This window comes from Notamacropus eugenii, chromosome 1 (assembly GCF_028372415.1).
Source record: "Notamacropus eugenii isolate mMacEug1 chromosome 1, mMacEug1.pri_v2, whole genome shotgun sequence".
Lineage (NCBI taxonomy): Eukaryota > Metazoa > Chordata > Mammalia > Diprotodontia > Macropodidae > Notamacropus > Notamacropus eugenii.
The window spans coordinates 322,124,825-322,144,037 of NC_092872.1; the positions used below are offsets into that span (position 1 = coordinate 322,124,825).

At 39.5% G+C, this 19,213-nt stretch overlaps 1 pseudogene; it reads right to left on the reverse strand.

The window, feature by feature from the left end:
• Positions 1-14,863: 14,863 nt before the first annotated feature.
• LOC140517399 (nucleosome assembly protein 1-like 1 pseudogene) lies at positions 14,864-19,213 on the reverse strand (annotated as a pseudogene).

Genomic DNA, 19,213 nt, shown 5'->3' on the forward strand with positions numbered 1-19,213 from the left:
TCTGACCTTCCGGATTGCCTCCGCCACAGTAATTAGAATCCCCCTTTGTTATTTTCCTAGCCTCTGGTGTTATGAGACTATTTGCCCCCTTCTGTTGTTCCTGCTGATCCAGTATTTTTCTGGGGAAATATTTTATGGTTCTTTCACGGTCATCAGGGGGAGGAGAGAGCATTTACTGATCACTCTGCCATCCTGGCTCCCGGAAGTTCAAGTAGGTGACTTATCGAAATTTAGTCTTCAGGCTGAGGGTTTCAAGGGCTGCTGCGCTGATATCTGGTGCTCAGCGGCTCTCATCAGCTCGGTTTGCCTTGTCTCCTGCTCCGCTGGTTCCGCCCACCACTCTCGGGCTTCTCAGGTCCCTTCCGCCCCGCTGCGCTGACCGCACTGTGCTGTGTGCTGGGGGCTCACCCCCACGGAACAGATCCTTCCCGTGGACCTTCCAGTCTAACCTGGGCTCCGAATCTGTCAAAGTCTGTCACCCACTGGATTCCTCACCTCCAAAGTTTGGTCAGATTCTTCTTTCAGAGATATCCAGAGGAGTTTGTCCAGGAGCTTAGGTGAGTCGTTGCTTTCTCTCCGCCATCTTGGCTCCGCCCCCCGAGATTATCGGTTTTAACTGTTGCGCTTTCCCTCCCAGCTTGATTTAGTTATTTTTGTTTTTCTACTTAAAGGAGCCAATCTTTGACCACTTCTTAAAGAGGCCTATTCACTCAATGGACGTTACCTCACTCTGAATGAGTACCTGAATAGGCCTCTGCCGAAGGGGACCAAAGTCTCCCATTGCATCCTGGACTGTCTCCAGTCATCCTGATGAATATCTGGTCACTGGATCCTAATGGTTCAGGAGGAGAAATTGAGACTGGTGACATGGTACAGTCCTCACTCACTCAAAACAAAGTCAAGTACAAGTCATGTCATCATTTCTCTAATGTCATGATCTTTGAAAATTACGGATAAACTCAACAGCAAGTGTCCACATTCCTCACACTGATATTTTGTATATATAGATGTTATCTACGTCATTGAAAAGTAAAATGAGATGCTTGAGGGTAGAAATGACTTCATTTTTATCTCTGTACCTCCCCAGTTTAAAAAAGTATCTGGGACATATTAGATGTTTAAAAAAATGTTTGACAATTGAGTGACTGATGCATTCTCTGTTTTTTGTCCTGTCATTAGCAAATATGGTTAATTACTTCTTTCTGTAGGTAACTATTATGTCTCAATAGAGATGACAAGGAATGGTCAAATATATATTGAGAAACTATTCTTCATATTTTCCCATTCTCTCTATTATGTCTCTAATGCTGAACCTCAAAGTTAATATTTTTGTTGGTCTAGAGAGAAGTCACATCTCCTCTGATGCCTTAAAATCATCATCCAAACGTCAAGGTTCCACACCCCCACACACCTTAATCCTACCATTACGGAGAGTAATGGTGGACTGATACAGATGATCGTGGTGTTAGCTCTTTCAGTGAAAGTGTTATGCGCTACGAAGAATACTGGATTTTTGATTCATACCTGGAAAGGAAGCAGTAATTAAAAAGACTCAACATGTCACATGGTGATGATATCAAGCTAATATAATTTCCATTTTTATAGGATTAATAAACTGGTATAGAGAGAGTGTTGTGGTTATTGCTTTTCTAACATATTAAGAATGCTTTTGATAAAGTGTCTCATATTATTTTTGTGAGGATGTTGGAAAGATATGGATTTGATGATAACGTAGTCAGATGGATTCAGAGCTGGGTGAATCAGAACCTGATTCAAAGAGTAGTTGTCGAAAGTTCAGCCTCAACATGACTAGGGAAGTGCCCACATGCTCTTTGCTTTACCCTGTATATTTAGTATATTCATAAATGACTTGATAATACAAAACTGGAAAGATTAGCTTAAAAAATAGCAGATGACAAAGTATTTAAAACATTTTGATAGGCACATAGATTCCCACAGTAGGTTATACTGGGGCCTGGAAGACACTGGAATAATCCAGGGAGGGGAAGTAGTAGCGTTTGATACAGTTGGGAGGTGGTGAATAAAAATAAGGGGGTTTTGGAAACATAAGGAAAGAAGACAAGAGAATTTTGTAAAACAGTTCATACATGTTTCATCTGTCTTGTAACAGAGTTAAAGTCACTGTGGTTAGGTTATTTTCCAAATAAAAACACAAAATGCAAGTTATAAATGATAGGTGGTCAAGTCTGCCAACAGGTCTTACCAAGCAAATGTTGGTAGGTGAGTTTGTCACGGATTGTCAAGAAGTCGAGTATGCATCTGCAGGAACATGTGCATGTAATTGCTTGTTTACAATACAATACTATACATTTACATGACACAGGATTATGTGATCAAAATTTCAGTGCAGGGGGGAAAATCACAAACTAACAATGAATTTTGAAATTTAAGACACTTCATTTAAAAAAAAATCATATCTTTTGGAAATGATGCAAATTTCCAAATAAATTTTAAAGGGCTAAAGAGAGCAAATTTCCAGGTATTTTTTTTTAAATGGGGGAGTAGGCCAAATAAGTCTGGCAACCTCTGGCCTGGAGAATTGGCTTATACATAATAAGATGAAATTTTAAAAAGATACTTGTAAATACATGATTGAAGAAATAAACTTCACAAGTACAAAAAAAGAGGAAGTTTTCTTAGGGAACAGTTTTTGTAAGAAAGCTGTGGGAAAGAGTGGACTGTCAATGCAATATAAATCATCAGTGTGATTTGGAATACAAAAAAAGTGAATGCAGTCTTGGTCTACATGATGAAAAAATAGCATATAGGATTAGGAAGATGATATTCTCACCGTTGTCCCACATGGTCAGCAGAGTGGCCAGTATCATGGGTCCAAAATCCCACTATCCTCCTGTCAGAAATTCCTGGAAGTATTAGTGGAGGAGAGTTTTTAAATTTTTGATATTTTGCTTTATAAATCCAGTTAATTTGAAGTTTGTTTTAAAAAAAGAAAAGACTATTTTCATGCATCACATAAATAGTTTCTAAATAATTATAACAAATAGCAGGAAAAGTTAAGGAATGGTCATAGAATTCTGTAAAATATTCAAAACATCCCTATATTTTGGGTTGTGCATAAAAAAGGTATTTCACAAATACATTTTTCAAAAAGATATTCCAACCAAGATGGAATGTCTTATGAAGGAATAAGAATGAAATTTACAAAAATTCACACATGGCCTACTCATTTCCTCATAAAATTTTCGAGCAAAGCAAAAACAATATTAAGCTTAATGTAATGATTGTATACACAATTATATACAATACATTTTCTTAAATCAATCCAGCAGCAAAAGTTAAAAATCTCTTCCTCTTTTTTTGATAGACAACTGTATCACTGTTGAATTATTTCTCCCTCCTAGATTTCACCTGGAAATAGATTTCAAGATGTGCCACTTTTACACCGATGTCACCATTATTAATATTTCTTTAAATCTCAGGAAGATTCAAATTCTTTACAACGGATACTGCACAAGCTGGAACTCCTACTAAACCAGCCTCAAATTTTTCCAAGTTTTTTTTTTTTAATGCATCAATGTGAGAAACAATTTCATTTAAAAATCATCCCCCATATCACCATTTTTGTTCAAGTACTGTAGACTTTTCCTACATGGAAAATTAAACGCAGTTCAGAGACATTTTTATAAATGCCTAGTGTTGGGCAAAGCCAAGATGGCACGTAGAAGGACTGACCTACAAAAGCTCTCCTCCCACAATTCATAAGATAACTGTAAAAAATGACTCTAAACAAATTCTAGAGCAGCAGAATCCAAGAAACAACAGAGTGAAAGAGATTTCCAGGTCAAGGCAGCCTGGAAGGCTGACAGGTAAGTTCTATCACAGTAGGCTCTGAGCAGAGTGCAGTGCAAACTTGACTGCATGGTACTGGCAGGGGCAAGGCCAGGGAGGATCCGAGCAGGCGTCAGGGGCAGAATCCTGGGCAGCAACTGTGGTTCACAGATTCCTCAACCAACAAATACCAGAGATAGCTTCAAAGGTCAATGAGAAAGCTCTTTAACCCGGGTGAGAAGGGAATGCAGTAAAGCCCTGCTCCCAAGCGGGGGCAGAAGCAATCCATTTCTGTAACCCTTGACCTAAAGACCCAGAGAGAATCAAACAACTGATCTGAGTCTCAGGCATGAGAGGCAACCCTGGTGTGAGAAGGAGCACTGGCTGGTGGAGGTTCTGAACAGAGAATTCTACTCGCACTTTCTGGGGAGTAGAGTGCTTATGATTTCTCCCAGACCAAAGTGCAGACCAACAGAGGAGTAAACTCCTCTTCTTTTAATGTGCCACCTAGGAGGAAATTATAGCTTACAGGTCCCTAGAATATACTCCCCTCTTGACAAAGGACTCAAAAGTCAAGTAACCACCTGGAAAACTGCCCAAAAAATGGAAGGAATTAAGACTATAGAATGCTATTTTCTTGGTTAACAGGTATTTCTTTCATCCCTTCAGACTAGGAAGAACAAGACATACCATTAGAGGAAGACATAAAGGTCAAGTCGTCTGCATCCAAACCCTCAAAAATAAATATGTAATGGTCTCAGGCCATGCAAGAGCTCAAAAAGGATTTTGAAAATCAAGTAAGAGAGGTGGAGGAAAAATTCAGAAGAAAAAGGAGAGCTATGGAAGAAAATCATGAAAGTGAATCAGCAGCTTGCTAAAGCAGACCCCCAAAAATGCTGAAGAAAATAAGACCTTTAAAAATAGACTAACTGAAATGCCAAAAGAGGTCTAAAAAGTAAATGAGGAGCAGAATAATTTAAAAAAGCAAAATTAGCCAAATGGAAAAGCAGGTTTAAAAGCTCACTGAACAAAATAGTTCTTCAAAAAACAGAATGGAGAAGATGGAAGCTAATGACTTTATGATAAACCAATAAATTACAAAACAAAATCAAAATAATGAATAGAAAACAATGTGAACTTTATCATTTGAAAAGCAATTGACCTGGAAAATAGATCCAGGAGAGACAATGGAAAATTTATGGGACTATCTGAAAGCTCAAAAAAGAGCCTGGACATCATCTTTCATCAAAGTATCAAGTATTGTCTTTCCATGTAGGAATGTAAACAGTTCAACTTTAGTAAGTCCCTTATGACTTCTCTTTGCTGTTTACCTTTTCATGCTTCTCTTCATTCTTGTGTTTGAAAGTCAATTTTTTTTTTTTTAGCCCTGGTCTTTTCATCAAGAATGCTTGAAAGTCCTCGATTTCATTGAAAGACCAATTTTTCCCCTGAAGTATTATACTCAGTTTTGCTGGGTAGGTGATTCTTGGTTTTAGTCCTAGTTCCTTTGACTTCTGGAATATCCTATTCCATTCCCTTTGATTCCTTAATTTAGTAGCTGCTAGATCTTTGGTTATCCTAATTGTATTTCCACAATACTTGAATTTTTTCTTTCTGGCTGCTTGCAGTATTTTCTCCTTCACCTGGGAACTCTGGAATTTGGCAATGTTCCTAGGACTTTCTCTTTTAGGATCTCTTTCAGGAAGTGATCAGTGGATTCTTTCAATATTTATTTTTCCCTCTGGTTCTAGAATCTCAGGGCAGTTTTCCTTTATAATTGCATGCAAGATGGTATCCATGCTGTTTTTTTTTATCATGGCTTTCAGGTAGTGCCATAATTTTTAAATTGTCTCTGCTGGATCTAATTTCCAGATCAGTTGTTTTTCCAATGAGATATTTCACATTATCTTCCATTTTTTAATTTTTTGGTTTTGTTTTGTGATTTCTTGGTTTCTCATAAAGTCATTAGCCTCCATGTGTTCCATTCTAATTTTGAAAGAACTATTTTCTTCAGTGAGCTTTTGAACCTCTTTTTCCATTTGATTAGTTCTGCTTTTTAAAGCATTCTTCTTTTCATTAGCTTTTTGAACCTCTTTTGCAAAATAACTTAGCCTATTTTTATAGATGTTATTTTTTTTCAGCATTTTTGGGGTCTCCTTTAGCAAAATGTTGATCCGCTTTTTATGCTTTTCTTGGGTGTCTCTCATTTCTTTTCCCAATTTTTCCTCCACCTCTCTTACTTGATTTTCAAAATCGTTTTTGAGCTCTTCCATGGCCTGAGTTCACTGATTATTTATTTTGGATGTTTGGGATACAAAAACCTTGACTTTTATTTCTTTCTGTGATGGTAAACCTTCTTCTTCCTCATCCGACAGGATGGGAGAAGATATGTGTTCATCAAGAAAGTGACCTTCTATAGTCATTTTTCCACCTTTTTTGGGCATTTTCCCCAACGAGTTCCTTAACTTTTGGGTCTGTTGTCAAGAGTAATGTGTACTCTGGGAATCTGTGAGATCTCAGTTCTTCCAAGGTGGCATAATCAAGCGTGTAGTGGTCTGGATGCAGAGAGGGATTTTTGTGCCCAAAATCTTAGCGGTTACCTCTCAACAGCCACCTGGTCCCCAGTTCCCAAGTCAGCACTGGGGGCTGATTTTCAGATAAGCTAGATGAGCATTGCTGCCATTCAGTGTGAGACAAAGACCAGCTGGCCCAGGGCCTCCACACAGGGTGGAGGCAAAGATCAGCTCCTCAGTGCCCCCAGGGTTTTTACACTTCAACCATGTAGGTGGCTGCTGCACCTGTAATGTAGCCTGTGATGTGGCTCCCTGCTGCCCGAGTTACGGGAAGGCCCTTCTCCCTTCCTGGTCGGCTGAAAAAGCCCCATCACTGACCTTTGGTGCCTGTGGGTTGAGGGATCTTCGAACCTGCTGCTGCTGTTTACGAATATTAAATGTGGTCTTATTATAAATTTTTAACCGTATACTAGTCTCTTCTGAAATCAAATTTCAAAATGCTTTGTCCCCTAGTTAGTATAGGTCATTGCATTTTACTAACAGAGTAATGAAGGCACAACTAATGCAAGCAGACTTAAACCCACTCAACTACTGGGCTGAAAAAATACTTTGATTGGTTCTTGAGAAGGGTTTCTTTTTTTCTAAACCAATATTGTCTCAAATAACAATTTGGATAATTTTCACAACTGCAGTGTAATAGCTCTATGACAAAAGACTTCAGAAGAAACAAACTATGTAGCAATGGACATGCATTAGGGCATTTGCTGCATTCTACATATCCAACTGAAATTATACTATTTAAATGCTAGATAGAATGAGCAGACAGTCGAACTGGTTCTTAAACGTTCATTTTTTCTTTTGCTTTCTTTTTATATATTCATTTTATATATTTGTAATGCTCTACAATCACTACCATAAAAATTATAATTTTTCCCCCTACCGACCTCCCCTACCCCCTGCCTCCCCAAGACGGCATACAATTCTATATAGCATCTACATATACGTTCCTATTGAATACATTTTCATTGTAGCCATGCTATGTAGAAAAACTAAAATAAATGGGAGAAATCATATACCAAACCAAAACATAATAAACACACACACACACACACTCACACACACACACACTCACACACACTGCTTCATCCTGCAATTGAATTCCATAGCTCTTTCTCTGAATGTTTGCCTTAAAAACCACTGGAAATTTTTTTTAATGTCTTTGCATTGCTATGAAGATCCAAGTCTACCAGAAAAAACTCTCCCACACTATGGTCATTGCTGTGCCCAAAGTCCTCCTGGTTCTGCTCCTTTCACTCATCATCAGGCCATATAAGTCTTTTGAGGCCTCTCTGAAGTCTTCTTGTTCATCATTTCTTATGGTGCAATAGCATTCTATTACATTCATATACCATAATTTATTCAGCCATTCCCGAATTGATGGGCATGCCCTTGACTTCCAGATTTTGGCAATTACAAAGAGTGCTGCTATAAATATTTTTGTACGTGTGGGACCCTTTCCCATTTTTATGATCTCTTGGGGATACTGTTCTAGAAGCAATATTGCTGGGACAAAGGGTATGCACATTTTTGTACCCTTTGGGCATAGTTCCAAACCCTCTCCAGAATGGTTGGATGAGCTCACAGCTCCACTAAAAATGAATTAGTGTTCCAACTATCCCACATCCTCTCCAACATTTATCATTTTCCTCTTCTGTCATGTTTGCCAATCTAATCAGTGTGATGTGGTACGTCAGAGTTGTTTTGATTTCTTCCTCATTGGAGGTGAATTCACCCCTTTCATTTTTCATCTTAGTAATTTGATTTTCCTCTTTCTTTTTTTAAAATCAAATTGACCAAATGTTTATCAGTTTTATTAGTTTTTTCATAAAACCAATTATTGGTTTCATTTATTAATTCAACAGTTTTCTTAATTTCAATTTTATTAATCTCTTTTTTGGTTTTCAGTATTTCTAATTTGGTATTAACTGGGGATTTTCAATTTGTTCTTTTTCTAGCTTTTTCAGCTGCATGCCCAGGTCATTGACCTCTTTCTCTATTTTATTTATGTAGGCATTCAAATATATTAAACTATATTAAACTTACCCTAAGAACTGCTTTTTGCAGTATCCCATAAGATTTAGTAGGTTGTCTCATTGTGGTCATTCTCTTGAATGAAGTTCTTGATTGTTTCTATGATTTCTTCAAAACACTCGTTCTTTAGGATTAGATTATTTAGTTTCCAGTTGGTTTTGGGTTTATCTTTCCATGGCGTTTTATTACATATAATTTTTATTGCATTATGATCTGAGAAGGATTCATTGATTTTCTCTGCCTTTCTGTACTGGATTGAGAGGTTTTTATATCCTAGTACATGGTCAGTTTTTGTATATGTGCGATGTACTACTGAGAAAAAATGTATATTACTTTATATTCCCATTCAATTTTCTCCAGAGATCTATCATATCTACCTTATCCAGAGTTTTATTTACCTCTTTAATCTCTTTCTTGTTTATTTTGAGGTTAGATTTATGAAATTCAGAGAGGGAGAGGGGGAGGTTCCCCACTAGTATAATTTTGCCGTCACTTTCTTCCTTCAGCTCACCGAACTTCTCCTCTAAGTATTCAGATACTATACCACTTGCAGCATACATGTTTAGCAATGATATTGCTTCATTGTCTATGGTTCCTTTCAGCAGGATATAATTCCCTTCCTTACCTCTTTTGTTTAGATCTATTTCTGCTTTTGCTTTGTCTGAGATTAGGATTGCTACTCTTGCTTTTCTTACATCAACTGATGTAAGAACAATACATTCTGCTCCAATCTTTGACCTTTACCCTGTGTGCATTCCCCCATTTCAAATGTGTTTCTTGTAAACAGCATATTGTTGCATTGTGGCTTTTAATCCATTCTGCTATCCATCTCCGTTTTATTCGAGAGTTCATTCCATTTACATGCACAGTTATGGTTACAATCTATGTATTTTCCCTCCATCCTCTTTCTCACCGTTTGTGCTTTTGACTTTTCACTTTTCACCAGCACCTCCTGCAGCCTTCCCTTCCTTCCTTTATCCCCTGCCTTTACTCCCCTTTATCCTTACTGATTCTTCCCTCCTTTTTAGCTTCCCTCTCCTTTCTTTCCTCTTCCCCTCCTACTGCCTACAGAGCTAGTTAGAATTATATGCTTTAGTTTATTGTTACATGCTTGAACCAAATCAGATGAGAGTACCTCTCAAACAGTGCTCATGTCCCTCCCCTCTTTCCCTCTACTATAATCTTTCACTCCTTCCTGTGATGTAATTTACCATTTTCTGCTCCCTCCTTCTCACCACCTTCTGTTACAATCCCTTCTCATGCTTAAATTATATTTTTTACATGACATCATTTACTTTGTACCCATTCCCTCTTTACATATCCGTTTTATATTTCATAATACATGTACAATTTTCTCAAGATTAACATGCATTATCTTCCCTTATAAGGAGGTAAGCAGTTTGCAGAAATTGAGGAACAAGTTGTTTTTTTTTTTTTTTAATTTTCTCCCTGTTTGCCTTTTCGTGCTTCTTTTGAGATCTGCATTTGAAGATGGAATTTTCTATTAAGTTGTGGCGTTTTTGTCAGCAAGGTCTGGAAATCCCTTACTTCATTGAATGACCATCTCCTTGCCTGAAATGTTATGCTGAACTCTGCTGGGTAGTTAATCCTTGGTTGTAGTCCCATTTCCTTTGCCTTATGGAATATCAGGTTGCAATTCCTTCCATCTTTGAATGTAGAAGTTGTAAGGTCCTGTGTAATCCTCACTGTAGCTCCTCGATATTTGAATGGTTTCTTTCAGGCTGCCTGTAGTATTTTTCCCCTTCACTTGATAATTCGGGAATTTGACAATGATATTTCTTAGGATTCTGAATTTGGGATGCCTTTTGGGAGATGAAGGCGAATTCTTTCGATGACTATTTTACCTTCTGGATCTAGCACTTCTGGGCAGTTTTCCTTGATAATATCCTGGAAAATATTGTCCAGACTCTTTTTTGTCATCGTGGCTTTCTGACAGGCCAATAAATCTTAAATTTTCTCTCCTGGATTTATTTTTCAGGTCAGTTGTTTTTCAGTTAGATATTTTACATTTTCTTCTGTTTTTTCATTCTTCAGATTTTGTTTGACTGATTCTTGCTGTCTCATAGAGTCATTAGTTTCTACTTCTCTAATTCTAATCTTTATCAAATTGTTTTCTTCAGTTACCTTTTGCATCTCCTTTCCCATCTATCCAATTTTTCCTTTTAAGGAGTTATTTTCTCCAATTAATTTTTGTACTTCCTTTTCCATTTGTCCAATTTTCCCACTTAGGTTTTGTTCTTCCTTTTCCATCTGTCTAATTCTTCCATTAAAGGAGTTATTTTCTCCAGTTAATTTTTGTACTTCCTATTCCATTTTTTTTTTTCAGTTTTTCATTTTAAAGAGATGTTCTTCTCATTGAATTCTTTTTTTTTTTAATTAATTAATTTATTTAACTTTTAACATTCATTTTAACAAAATTTTGGGTTCCAAATTTTCTCCCCTTTTGTCCCCTCCCCCTGAAACACCAAGCATTCTAATTGCTCCTATGACCAATCTGCTCTCTCTTCTATCTTCCTTCTCTGTCCGTGTCTCCATTTTCTCTTTTGTCCTGTAGGGCCAGATAACTTTCTATACCCATTTGCCTGTATTTCTTACTTCCTAGTGGCAAGAACATTACTCGAGAGTTGTTCCTAACTCTTTGAGTGCCAACTTCTTTACCTCCCTCACTCCCCACCCCTTCCCTTTGGAGGGCAAGCAATTCAATATAGGCCAAATATGTGTAGTTTTGCAAATGATTTCCATAATAGTTGTGTTGTATAAGACTAACTATATTTCCCTCCATCATATCCTGTCACCCATTACTTCTATTCTCTTTTGATTCTGTCCCTCCCCATTAGTGTCGACCTCAAATTGCTCCCTCCTCCCCATGCCCTCCCTTCCATCATCACCCCCACCCTGCTTATCCCCTTATCCCCCACTTTCCTGTATTGTAAGATAGGTTTTCATACCAAAATGAGTGTGCATTTTATTCCTTCCTTTAGTGGAATGCGATGAGAGTGGACTTCATGTTTTTCTCTCACCTCCTCGCTTTATCCTGCCACTAATAAGTCTTTTGCTTGCCTCTTTTATGAGAGATAATTTGCCCCATTCCATTTCTCCCTTTCTCCTCCCAATATATTTCTCTCTCACTGCTTGATTTCATTTTTTTAAGATATGAGCCCATCCTCTTCAATTCACTCTGTGCACTCTGTCTCTATGTGTATGTGCGTATGTGCATGTGTGTGTGTGTAATCCCACCCAGTACCCAGATACTGAAAAGTTTCAAGAGTTACAATTATTGTCTTTCCATATAGGAATGTAAACAGTTCAACTTTAGTAAGTCCCTTCTGACTTCTCTTTGCTGTTCACCTTTTCATGCTTCTCTTCATTCTTGTATTTGAAAGTCAAATTTTCTTTTCAGCTCTGGTCTTTTCATCAAGAATGCTTGAAAGTCCTCTATTTCATTGAAAGACCAATTTTTCCCCTGAAGTATTATACTCAGTTTTGCTGGGTAGGTGATTCTTGGTTTTAGTTCCAGTTCCTTTGACTTCTGGAATATCCTATTACATGCCCTTCGATCCCTTAGTGTAGAAGCTGCTAGATCTTGTGTTATCCTGTTTGTATTTCCACAATACTTGAATTCTTTCTTTGTAGCTGCTTGCAATATTTTCTCCTTGACCTGGGAACTCTGGAATTTGGCCACAATGTTCCTAGGAGTTTCTCTTTTTGGATCTCTTTCAGGCAGTTTTCTGTGGATTCCTTGAATATTTATTTTGCCCTCTGGTTCTAGAATGTCAGGGCAGTTTTCCTTGATAATTTCATGAAAGATTATGTCTAGGCTCTTTTTTTGATCATGGTTTTCAGGTAGTCCCATAATTTTTAAATTGTCTCTGCTGGATCTGTTTTCCAGGTCAGTTATTTTTCCAATGAGATATTTCACATTATCTTCCATTTTTTCATTCTTTTGGTTTTGTTTTGTGATTTCTTGGTTTCTCATAAAGTCATTAGCCTACATCTGTTCCATTCTAATTTTGAAAGAACTATTTTCTTCAGCGAGCTTCTGAATCTCCTTTTCCATTTGACTAATTCTGTTTTTGAAAGCATTCTTCTCCTCATTGGCTTTTTGAACCTCTTTTGCCAACTGAGTTAGCCTATTTTTCAAGGTCGTATTTTCTTCAGCATTTTTTTGGGTCTCCTTTAGCAGGGCGCTGACCTACTGTTCATGCTTTGACTGCATGTGTCTCATCTCTCTTCCCAGCTTTTCCTCCACCTCTCTAACTTGATTTTCAAAATCCTTTTTGAGCTCTTCCATGGCCTGAGCCCATTGAGTGGGCTGGGATATAGAAGCCTTGACTTCTGTGTCTTTTCTTATTGGTAAGCATTGTTCTTCCTCATCAGATAGGTAGGGAGGAAATGCCTGTTCACCAAGAAAGTAACCTTCTATAGTCTTATTTCTTTTCCCTTTTCTGGGCATTTTCCCAGCCAGTGACTTGCCTTCTGAATATTCTCTTCACACCTAGCCAGCGCTTGGGGTCTGAGATTCAAATGCTGCTTCCCAGCCTCAGGGCTTTGGTGGGGGGGGCGGGGGTCGCAGAGCTGCTATTCAGTGTGAGATTAGGTTCAGGTGCTCAGGTGGGGGCAGGGCCACCTCACGGGCTTAGTTCCCTCAGGGGGTTTATGCAGAGACCTTCAACAATGGATCCAGGCTCCTACCTGCTTGGGTAGTCCTGGTCTGCTCCCACCTCCTCTGCTGCCTCCCGAGGGGGCCTGAGTTATGGGGGCACCCCACTTCCCTCTTGACCCGCCAAAGAGACCCTCTCACCGACCCCTGTCACCTGTGGGTGGAGGGACCCACGCGGCTGCTGGAGATCCCGTCCCTGAAGCCCGCTCGAATCTGTTTCTCTCAGTGCCATGGCTGCGGCAGGGCTGTGCTTGGCTCCCAGTCCACGGCGCCCAGTCCACGGTGCAAAGGACCTTTTGAGAGAGGTTTGCAGGTCCCTCTGGAACAGAAATCTCCTTCGCTCCAATGTTCTGTGGCCTGCTGTAGAATTCGCAGTGAGTTGCTATTGACAGATGTTCTATAGGTCGTGGGTTTCGAGCTATGTGTATGTGTGTCTTTCTACTCCACCATCTTGGCTCCACCCCCTGAATTCTTTTTTTATGCTTTTAAAATCATTGTCCAGTTTTTCTTCTATTTCCTTCTTCAGTTGTTCCAGGAGAGCTGTTTGTGCATTCGAGCAGTTCATAGTCCCTTTTTAAGTTTCAGATGGAATTTTAATCTCTCTACTATCCTCTTTGATATTTGTGTTTTGGTCCTTGTCCCCATGGAAAGATTCTATAGGGCTTTTGGTGTTTGTTTTGCTTTTTCTTGTTCCTGATGGTGATTGTGTGTTTGTGGCTTCTGGTTCTTTCAGTTAGAAGCTGCAGAACTTGGTGCTGAGCTGACTTGTGTGAAAAAGCTAAGAGCAAGTGTCTTTTGATTTTTCTTTTCTTTTGTTTTTCCCCAATCTGCCCTGGGGTTAACTTGTTAAGTGTGGGGGAGAGGTGACCTGGTCACAGGAGGTCTCCTCTGTTCAACTGAGGCAAAGGCAATCTCAGAGGATCATGATCCCAGGTGCCCTATTGCCTTCCCGTTTCCCCTGGAGTGCTGAGACATGTCTAGATCCTAGTGCGAGTTGCCACCCCTCTTGGGGCTCCTCTCCTGGCCCTGAGGCTTACCTGGGTCTTAGTGCGAGTTTCCAGTGCCCTGGGGGGGCATCTCTCCTTCTCCTTTTCCTCCGCCAGAGTAGGAGGCATCCCCCTTAGTTATTTTCCTATTCTCAGGTGTTATGAGACTATTTTCCCCCTCTGCTGTTCCCACTGATCCAGGATTTTTCTGAGGAAATATTTTATGGTTCTTTCAGGGTCATCAAGGGGAGAGGAGAGAGCATTTACTGATCACTCCACCATTCTGGCTCCCAGAAGTTCAAGTAGGTGACTTACAGACATTTTATCTGTGGGCTAAAATTCTCAAGAGCTGCTGCTACTGATATCTGGTGCTCATTGGCTATCACTCGCTGGGCCCTGCTGGTCTTTCACCCTGGGCTTCTGCTCAGCCAGTTCCACCTGCTATTGTCTCAGGTTTTCCCAGGGCCCTCCCACCCTGTTGTGCTGGATGCGCTGTGCTGTGCGTTGTGGGCTCACCACCACAGAACAGATTCTTCCCGTCGACCTTCCGGTCTGTCCTGGGCTTTGAATCTGCCACAGTGTGTCTCCTATTGAATTCTGCACCTCCAAAATTTGATCAGATTCTATTTTTAGAGGTATCTGAAGGAGTTTATCTAAGAACTTAGCTGAGTCCTTGCTCTCACTCCACCATCTCGACTCTGACCTCTTACTTTCTCTTTTTAATAAAATTTGTTTACTTTATTCTACCAAGAAAATACAAAACATAATGCTATAAGTAACTACTAGTTGTGTTTAGGCTGGGGCAGTGAAGTAATCCTCAAGGCCACAACACGGACTGCTCGCTGCTGCTTGCACTCAGCTGGGTTTACATCATTCTTGGAATCATATTCTGGATCATTTTCCTCATCAGTTTCTTCTTTCCCTTCCTTGTCATCAGCCTATTCAACTTCATCATCATCATCATCATCATCATCATCATCATCATCATCATCATCATCATCATCTTCAATAGCTTTTCCTGTGAAGTGTAATACTGATCTTGGAACAATATGCTCACCTAAAAAGTGATAATTTTTGAAGTCTGCTGCAAGCATAGCTTCTGCAACATCATCCAGGTCTCCACTCTCAGGAGCTTGAGGAGGAGAAAAGAAATTGAAGAAAGAATGATTGGAAATGGTCTTTGTCACAATTTGAACAGTACCACGTTCCTTGTGTTTCCATTTCTTCACCTATTTTTTTAAAAAAAAATTTCTTTATTTAAGTTTTCAACATTCACGTCCACAAAATTTTGAGTTCCAAATTGTCTCCCCATCAACCCCTTCTTCCCACTTCAGAAGTCCAAGCATTCCAATTACCCCTATCACCAATATGCACTCCTTTCTAACATCCTTCCCTTCCCTTATCCCCTTTTTCTCTTTTGTCCCATAGGGCAAGATAAGTTTCTATACCCCATTACCTGTATTTTTTTCTTTCCCAATTGTATGCAAGAACAATATTCAACAGTTGCTCCTAAAACTTTGAGTTCTGATTTCTCTTCCGTCCTCCCTCTCCACCCATCCCCATTGGGAAAGCAAGGAATTCAATATAGGCCATATATGTGTAGTTTTTCAAATGACTTTTATAATAGTCATGTTGTATAAGGCTAACTATATTTCCCTCGATCCTATACTGCTCCCCATTTCTTCTGTACTCTTTTGACCTTGTCCCTTCCCCAGAGTGTTGACTTCTAATTGCTCCCTCCTCCCATTGCCCTCCCTTCCATCATCCCCCCCTCCCTGCTTATCCCCTTCTCCTCCACTTTCTTGTATTGTAAGAAAGGTTTTCATACCAAAATGAGTATGCATTTTATTCCTTCCTTTAGCTTTTTCTCTCACTTCCCCACATATTCCTTCCATTGAAAGTCATTTACTTGCTTCTTTTAGGAGAGATAATTTGCCCCATTCCATTTCTCCTTTTCTACCCCCAATACGTTCCTCTCTCACCCCTTAATTTCATTTATTTAGGTATGATCCTAAACTATTGACCTCACCCTGTGCTCCCTGTCTTTCTCTCTCTCTCTGTCTCTCCCTCTGTCTGTCTCTCTGTCTCTCTGTCTCTGTCTCTGTCTCTCTCTCTCTCTCTCTCTCTCTCTCTCTCTCTCTCTCTCTCTCTCTCTCTCTCTCTATATATATATATATATATATATATATATATATATACATATGTGTGTGTATGTATGTATATACACACGTGTGTGTGTCTGTGTGTGTGTGTGTGTGTAATCCCACCAACTACCTAGATATTGAACAAAGTTTCAAGAGTTACAAATATTTTCTTTCCATGTAGAAATGTAAACAGTTCAACTTTATTAAGTCTGTTAGGATTTCTCTTTCTTCTTTACCTTTTCATGCTTCTCTTGATTCTTGTGTTTGAAAGTCTAATTTGCTTTTCAGCTCTGGTCTTTTCATCAAGAATGCTTGAAAGTTCCCTATTTCATTGAAAAACCAGTTTTTCCCCTGAAGCATTATTCTCAGTTTTGCTGGGTAGGTGATTCTTGGTTTTAGTCCTAGTTCCTTTGACTTCTGGAATATCCTATTACATGCCCTTCGATCCCTTAATGTAGAAGGTGCTAGATCTTGTGTTATCCTGATTGTATTTCCAAAATATTGAAATTGTTTCTTTCTAGTTACTTGTAATATTTTCTCCTTGACCTGGGAACTCTGGAATTTGGCCACAATGTTCTTAGGAGTTTGTCTTTTTGGATCTCTTTCAGGAGGTGGTAAGTGGATTCTTTCAATATTTATTTTGCCATCTGGTTCTAGAATATTAGGGCATTTTTCCTTGAAAATTTCATGAAAGGTGATGTCTAGGCTCTTTTTGGTCATGGCTTTCAGGTAGTCCCATAATTTGTACATTGTCTCTCTTGAATCTATTTTCCAGGTCAGTTGTTTTTCCAATGAAATATTTCACATTCTTCCATTTTTTCATTCTTTCAGTTTTGCTTTTTGATTTTTTGGTTTCTCATAAAGTCATTAACCTCCCTCTGTTCCACTCTAATTTTTAAAGAACTGTTGTCTTCAGTTAGCTTTTGAACCTTCTTTTCCACTTGGCTAATTCTGCTTTTTAAAGCATTCTCCTTTTCATTGGCTTTTTGAACCTCTTTTGCCAATTGAGTTAGCCTATTATTAAAGGTGTCATTTTCTTCAGCATTTTTGGGGTCTCCTTTAGCAACTTGTTGACTTGCTTTTCTTGGGTCTCTCTCATTTCTCTTCCAAGTTTTTCGTCCACCTCTCACTTGATTTTCAAAATACTTTTTTACCTCTTCAATGACCTGAGCCCATTGAATATTTATTTTGGATGTTTGGGATACAAAATCCTTGACTTTTATGTCTTTCCCTGATGGTAAGCATTGTTCTTCCTCATCTGAAAAGATGGGAGAAGATATCTGTTCACCAAGAAAGCAACCTTGTATAATCTTATTTTTTCCCCTTTTTTGGGCATTTTTCCGACCAGTTCCTTTACTTTTACGTCCTTTGTCAAGAGTAGGGTGTACTCTGGGGATCTGTAAGGTCTCAGTTCCTCCAAGGTGTCCCAGCTAAGCGTGTACACTAATCTGGGAGCAACCAGAAACTTTTGTGCCCAGAATCTATGAGTAGTTAGAGTTTCTTCTCCACAGCCACCTGGTCTCCAGTTCCAACAATCCAGCACTGGGGACTGAGATTCAGGTAAGCTGTTCAATTCCTCCAGGGGCTTTTGGTGGGGACAAGGCTGCTATTCAGTGTGAGATAAAGATCAAGTGCTGAAATCCCTCAGAAACATTTGTTGGGGGCAGAGTTGCTACATGGGGCTGAGGTAAGAATCAGGTGCTCTGTTCTCCCAGCGGGGTTAACGATTCAACAAAGGATGCAGGCTGCTGTGGGAGCTGCTGCCACCCAATGCATCCTCTGCTGCCATCACTTGAGGTTGGAGCTTTGGGAAGAACCCACTCCCTTCTGGGTCAGCTGAAAAAACCCTCTCACTGACCCTTGGTGCCTGTGGGTTGGGGGATCTGCAAACTGCCCCTACTGCCACTGAGGATTCCACTCCTGAGGCCTGCTCAGGTCCTCCTCCCAGTGCTGTGCTGCCTGGCCAAGGCTGGGCTGGGCTCAGTGCCAGGTCTGGGCCACAGACCTTTCCCCTTTGTCTTTCAGGTCACCCTGGGCTGGAAATCCCCTCCACTCTGTTGTTCTGTGGCTTCTGCTGCTCTAGAATTTGTTGAGAGTCTTTCTTTACAGGCATTTGATGGCTTGTGGGGGGAGAGCTAGTGTATGTGCATCTTTCTATTCCACCATTTTGGCTCCACCCTACCTCTATTTTTTCTTAATAGTTTTCAACCTGACATTTTTTCCCTTTTTTTCCAATCTACCTCACACCCTAGACAACTCATAATTTCTGGTCCATCAAAAGAGAAGTGATCAGAATATTCTGGTTCTGACCACACACGATATGTCTTTGGCAACACCTCATTTGTATATATTCATTGAGTTCAAAGTGAAACTCTAGTGTAAAACTCATAGGTTGACCAACAGCTGAGACCTTCACTTTAATACCTTTCAAATGCTTCAGAACAGGTTCATCGCTTTCCTAAACCATATCATCGAGCAAGTCAACATTTTTAAAACAGCCAAAATTCAGGAGTTCCTTTAAGGTCTTCTTCCTCTTCATCTTTTTTCTCCTCTTCAAGCTTAGCCTACAGTTTCATTTCCTCTGGTATCTCTTCATCATCATCTGGTTTCCATTCACATTCTTCCTCTCTACGTTCATAAATTGCATTGATGATTTCACTTTTCTTATCAAAAAGTGGCTGATAAAGCTTGAGCTTCCTCATAGAACTTGGCTTCTATATATGCACATTTCACCTGAGGGGTTTTGAGGGCATTCACAGAGCTCTTATTTACTTTTGGCAAGCTTTCAGTATATCCAATTGATGTTCCTACTAAACAGTCCAATCTTTGTTGAAGAGTTGCACGAATATGAGAATTCTGCATCATCTGAACAGACAACTACTGAGCTTTGCTTTTGGCATCTTCGCCATTTTTTTCTTCTTCCACTTCTCCTATGTCTTCCATATCCTGTTGGTCGAGTTCAGCTCATTGGTTGCCAATATCTTCCAT